The 6,292-nt window shown below is 36.5% G+C and overlaps 1 long non-coding RNA gene across 1 annotated transcript; it reads left to right on the top strand.

Annotated features, from left to right (window-relative positions):
• Positions 1-612: 612 nt before the first annotated feature.
• On the top strand, positions 613-6,075 carry LOC124741177. The gene is made up of 3 exons (XR_007009924.1): positions 613-930; positions 5,698-5,760; positions 5,974-6,075. It is a non-coding gene; the product is annotated as an uncharacterized LOC124741177 (long non-coding RNA).
• Positions 6,076-6,292: the final 217 nt, after the last annotated feature.

Raw genomic sequence — 6,292 nt, 5'->3', positions numbered from 1 at the left:
ACGAACCCCATTACGACCGTCAGAATTGCAATACTTTAGTTGCTCAATGTCGTTTTGAGATTAACTGTTGACAGTGCATGCCCTGTGTCAAAAGTAAAACTAATGCATCAACACATCTGCAATTGTCAGTTTATTACTGCGTCCATTGCTTGCCACCATGTTGAAGTAATCGTGTCTTTTTTGGCCAGTCATTTGAATTTTCACTGTTTTTGGCCGAGCTATTGTCTTTGTGTCAGTTTTATTAGCTTTGCTGTTTCCATTTCTTGTTTAATAACGTTCTGAACGGCTTGTGCCTTAAGCCGGAGAATTATACATGTTGAATATGGTATGTACATTTACCTTTCTTGTAAAACTGGAGGATTTTTAGATTTGTGGTGACAGTGGTCTTTACAGTGGATTGTCATCTAGCTCCAGAATCATCAGAACCTGTGTAATTTGCTTTGTGACTTTAATTTTACTTGTATGAAGAATATCATACGTGTAAAATTGAAGTGTAATCATCGTAAATAAAGTCGGTGGCTCTACCGAGTAGTGTGAAGTGACTGTATCAGAAATTGGGCAGCTTTTAATGTGTTTTTTTTTTCTTTTTCCCCTTGTAATTTCAGGTGCCAGAGTGTGGCAGAGAGGAAAGGGAACTCGATCGGTGCGGTGTCGGAGCTCCTCGCGTGGGGCACAGGTGCCGATGTTAATGCTGTGTACCGGAGGCGGTAAAGTAGAGGCACACGGTGTAATACTGGCTGCCAGAAACCCTGTTGTCACAGCTGTGCTGGTGTGGCATGACACAGCAGAAACTGCCAGTGACCGTGTCCACATACTGGACATAGAGACCACCGCTGTGAACCACCTTGTCCATTACGTGTCTGTGGTACAACTATTGGCAGCTGCAGACAAATATGACCTCCGTCTCCTTAAGGAGCCTCGTAAAGACAGGTTGGTACAGGAGCTGACACTGGAGGATGTGGTGGAGTGTGCGGCATTGCTGCTCGTGCCTGCCGGACGCTGCCGTCGAGCTGCTGGCGGGACGGAACGGAGTAAAGTTTTGAGAGAAGCTAAGATTGAAACAAACCTTCAGTTTGATAAAGAAATCGAACAGCATAATCCTGGCACATTGGATCAGTGAGCACAGCTGTCGATTAAAAATTTACAGCGATCGGCAGAAATTTTATTTGCACCCGATTTCGTCTCGGTAAATATGAAATGCCAACTACCTTTAGTGCATCAAAATATTTGAGGGCTTCGAAGTAAAATTAATGAACTACTTATGTGCATTGATGAATTAGTCATCAAACCCAATTTTTTATTTATTTATTTGTTTTCTGTCCATATAACAGTTTTCGGACATTGTCAGGAAAATTTAGATTACATTGCACATATACAGTAAAATATTTACATTCTTTCATAACAACATATGGATCAGACACATGTCTGTACACATTATTTTTCAAAAGGGCATGACAAGTAGATTCTTCTATAGTGTAACACAATTTAGCTTATATTTATAATAGTACAGTACACGTAATACAGTGTACAATTACATTCTTTTATACCACTGATAGATCGGAGACATTGTCCATATACACTGTTTTCCAAGATGGCACTACAACTTAGTCCTCTATAGAGTAAAAACACTTCTCTATTAATAATTGCTTCAGTCTACTCTTTAGCATATTTAGATTTACTTTCTTGAGTTCACAGGGTAGTGCATTGTAGAAAATTGCTCCCATTCTGTGTGGGCTGTGGTCAGTTGTCTTTTTATTTGTCACAATTCTATGAAAATTTTCCCTTCCCTGTGTATCATAGTTGTGTACATCACTGTTTCTCATATTAAATTCGGGATTTTGTTTCACGAACATGACTGTCTGCAGTATATACATATAGTACGCCGTAAGAATTTTATATTTTCTAAAGATGTCTCTACAAGGCTCTCTCTTCTTTACCTTGGCTACCATTCTTACTTCCTTTTTTGTAATCTAAAAAGTCTATTTATATGAACTGCTGATGCCCCACCCCATATCTCAATACCATACTGAATGTGCGGATGAATTAACCCAAAATATATTTGCCTTAAGGTATCATGGTCCAAGAAGGCTGAGACCCGTTTCAGTAGATACATTTCTACTGATTTTCTTGCAAATATTATCTACATGGTCTTCCCATGATAAGTGTTCATCAACAACGATGCCCAAAAATTTATGTGAATTTGCATATGCAAGACCCAATGGGGATGTAAATACAGTATCAGTTACGGCAGCATTATAACTGAGGATGAACTTCATTATCACAGTTTTGTCTTTATTTACAAGAAGCTCGTTTGCTGTAAGGTATGCGGACAGAGTATTGAAACTGATCTCGCTACTGTTAGCTGCAGACTGCATATCACTGCCACAGCTGATGAAGGATATGGCATCGGCATAGCTTACAACCGTGCAATTTTGGGGTTCAAATAAGTTATTTACATATACGAGGACCAGAAAAGGCCCTCGTATGCTTCCTCGAGGCTAGCCACATTGAAGTGAAGTGTCCTGAAGTTTGATTTGGTTGTTAGGAGCTGATCATTTTGATAAGTTAGCTTTACACACTGTTTCCTGTCTTTCAAATAGGAGGTAAGTAGTTCCAAGGCTAGTCCTCTCAACCCGTACTCTTCTAGTTTACACAGAAGAACGGTATGATTCACAGTATCAAAGGCTTTACTCATATTTAGGAAAGTGCCTATTGCCTTGTTGATATAATCTGCCTCTCTGAACATCGTGTGACCTCTGGTATAGATATGTTAAACCTTACAGAATTTAAGTTAGCCTCCTACTTCTGTAGACAAAAGATGGAGAAAGGAGGAGTTGCCACATTTGTTAAAAAGTTTTAAATTTAAGAATATTGATGTTAATAAATTTTGTTTAGAGCAGCACTTAGAAGCATGTGCAACAGAGATAGAATTTCATAATATGTTCTTTATAATAGTAGCCATATACAGAGCACCTTCATGAAATTTCAACCTGTTTATAAACGGTCTTAAAGATTTATTATCTCATCTAAAATTGAAAAGCAAAGAACTTGTGGTTGCTGGTGATCCTAATATAGGTGTCCTGAAAAACATTGTCAGTGAACAGTTACTGAAATCGGTTACATTGTCATTCAGTTTAATTTCTACGGTAAATTTCCCAACTAGGGTATACAAATGTTCTAAGACTGCCATTGATAATATATTTATAGACAATTCTAGCCAACTAAACCACATTACAAAACCTGTAGTAAATGGGCTATCTGACCATGACATGCTACATGTAACATTAAATTTTGAAAATTGTCAGGGTAAAACATCTATCTGAACTGAGTACAGAAGGCCAACAAAACAGTCAAAAACTGAGAAATTTAAGAGATTGCTCAAAGAAATTAATTTGATGGATTTTTACAGCATCCAAGACACAAATGGAAAATACAAAACATTCATTAATAAAGTTAGCACCTTATTTGAAAATTGTTTTCTCCTGAAGGTAACTCAAATTAAGCAGAAGTCTAATAAGAAACCATGGATCACACAAGAGATAAAGATATCATGTGAGACAAAAAGCAAACTCTGATACGTAGGGACACCTTTGACACTAGCATTATAGCTCATTACAAAAATTACTGCAAAATACTGAAGGTTATCCCGAAATCTAAACACCTGCATTATGAGAAGAAGATAAATACATCCAGCAATAAAATAAAAACAATATGGGATATAGTTAAGTCAGAGACAGGTAGAACCAGAAATAAGAAGGAACAAATAGCGCTAAAAATAAATGAAACTCTGGTAACATACGCATGTTGTGTTGCAAACCATCTAAACAAGTATTTTCTCTCTGTTACTGATAGCATGGGGTTGTCAGGTTCAGTAAATAATGCAAAGGAATACGAGACCAGTGCACACAAGCAGTCTCAGTAAAATGGAATTGACACTTACTTCACCCAAAGAAATAGAATCCATCATAAAGTCTTTGAAATCAGAGCATTCTAGTGGTTATGATAACGTATTAACAAAGTTAATAAGTGCATTCATGTGAGCTTAGTCATATCTCAAGTTATTTGTGTAATCAATCACTTATCACAGGAACATTCCAGAATGGCTTAAATATGCTGAAGTTATACCTCTCCACAAGAAAGTGGACAAAGAAATGCCGTCAAATTACTGACCGATCTCACTTCTGCCAGCTTTTTCAAAAGACTTTGAAAAGGTTATGTTAAAGTGTCTACTTAAGCACCTTAGCGAAAATAACACACTGTCAGTCACAGTTTGGGTTTCTTAAGGGTTCTGATATTGAGAAAGCTATTTACACTTACAGCAAAAATGTCCTTAGTTCATTGGACAACAAATTGGAGGCAACTGGCATATTCTGTGACCTGTCAAAGGCGTTTGACTGTGTGAATCTCAGCATTCTTTTAAGTAAATTAAAATAGTATGGCGTCACTGGTAGTGCTGCAAAGTGGTTTCAGTCATATCTTACTAATAGAAAACAAAGGGTGTCATTGTGTAACACTTCAGCAGTAGGCAATCAGACATCTGACTGGGAAGAAATTACATGTGGTGGTCTCAAAGGTTCCATACTAGGTCCACTACCGTTTCTTGTGTATATCAATGACCTGTCATCTGTTACATTACCAGATGCCAAGTTGGTCTTATTTGCAGATGATACAAACATTGCAATAAATAGTTAATCAAATATAAATTTAGAAAGGGCAGCTAATCAAATTTTTACTGACATTAATAAGTGGTTCATAGCCAATTCACTGTCATTAAACTTTGAAAAGACCCCCTATATGCAGTTAAGAACTTAAGAGAGATTTCCTTCTGGTGTGTGTATAAAATGTGACAACATGGAAATAGAAGTTGAGAGTGTAAAATTCTTGGGATTACAACTTGATAATAAATTCAATTGGGAGCAACATACTAACAAACTGCTAAAGTGCCTAAACAAGTCTGTGTTTGCAATGCGAATGATGTCAGACATAGGAGATATCAATATAAAAATATGGGCATATTTTGCTTATTTTCACTCCATTATGTCATATGGTATCATATTTTGGGGTATCTCCACAAACAGAAAAAAATTTTTAGAGTACAGGAGTGTGTAATAAGAGTAATTAGTTGTGTAAATACAAGAGCATCATGTCGAAAGCTATTCAAAGAATTGGGCATATTAACCACAGCTTCTCAGTATATTTATTCCTTAATGAAGTTTGTTGTAAATAATACATCACTTTTTCCAACCAACTGCTCAGTTCACAGCATAAATACTAGGTATAAGAACAATATACATAAAGATTTAAAATCACTTACTCTTGCCCAGAAAGCAGTCCAGTATTCAGCAACGCATATTTTGAGTAACTTACCAGCAACCATAAGGAGTTTAGTTTCAGACAAGGCACAATGTAAACATAATTTAAAAGAATTTTTGGTGGCCAACTCCTCCTTTTCCATCTGTGAGTTTCTCAACAAGTGCAGTAGACCATTTTAATGAAAATTTATTATACTTTAATTTTTGACAATACTTGTTTGTAATAGCCAAGTTACTACCTACTGTGTGAATGATGGATGTATGGAAAGCAGACGTAAGTCTTAAGTCTGTAAATAGTGGAAGTTTAATTTTAAATCTTGTACATAATCTGACTGTTCTTAACTGTGGATCACTGAAATGAATATTTTATTTTAATTTTTGACAGTACTTGGTTGTAATGGCCAACAAACTAGCAAATGTCTGAATGATGGATTTAATGAAAGCAGATGTAAGTATTAAACCTGCAAATATTAGAAGTTTAAATTGAATTCATGTACATAACTGTACTGTTTATTGACTGAGGATCATTAAAATTAATAGAACTCAAGTTTTTCTAATTACATTTTGTAATGTGTTTCTGACATGTTCCACACCCAGGAGGATTCCCTCTTTTATGGGTCTACGGAATGAACAATTAATGTAATCTGATCTGATCTCGCAGGACTCTCTGGATGCGTGGAGGATGAAAGACTGGTGAGAAGGGGTGGCTAGCTGCCCACAGGTTGTGGCAGAGGTGTTACAGTTAGTGGAAACAAAAATCAGGTTAGCATAAAGTTCTACTTTCCTGTCTCCTTGTAAGTAGCACCTCTCTAACACTTCTGTTAAGTAATAGTTTGATAAAACATTGAGGCTTCCTTCCATCGATATTTTACTAATGTAAATCTCACACGTCTCGCACAATCCATAAATTCCCTCTGTAATGGACCTCTTTCTCTGGGGGACAAATATTAATTATCAGTAGTAGTATATCAAGCTACAAA

Source organism: Schistocerca piceifrons, unplaced genomic scaffold (genome assembly GCF_021461385.2).
Source record: "Schistocerca piceifrons isolate TAMUIC-IGC-003096 unplaced genomic scaffold, iqSchPice1.1 HiC_scaffold_1880, whole genome shotgun sequence".
Lineage (NCBI taxonomy): Eukaryota > Metazoa > Arthropoda > Insecta > Orthoptera > Acrididae > Schistocerca > Schistocerca piceifrons.
The sequence above is the reverse complement of the archived record's forward strand: the minus strand, read 5'-3'. Positions and strand labels throughout refer to the sequence as shown.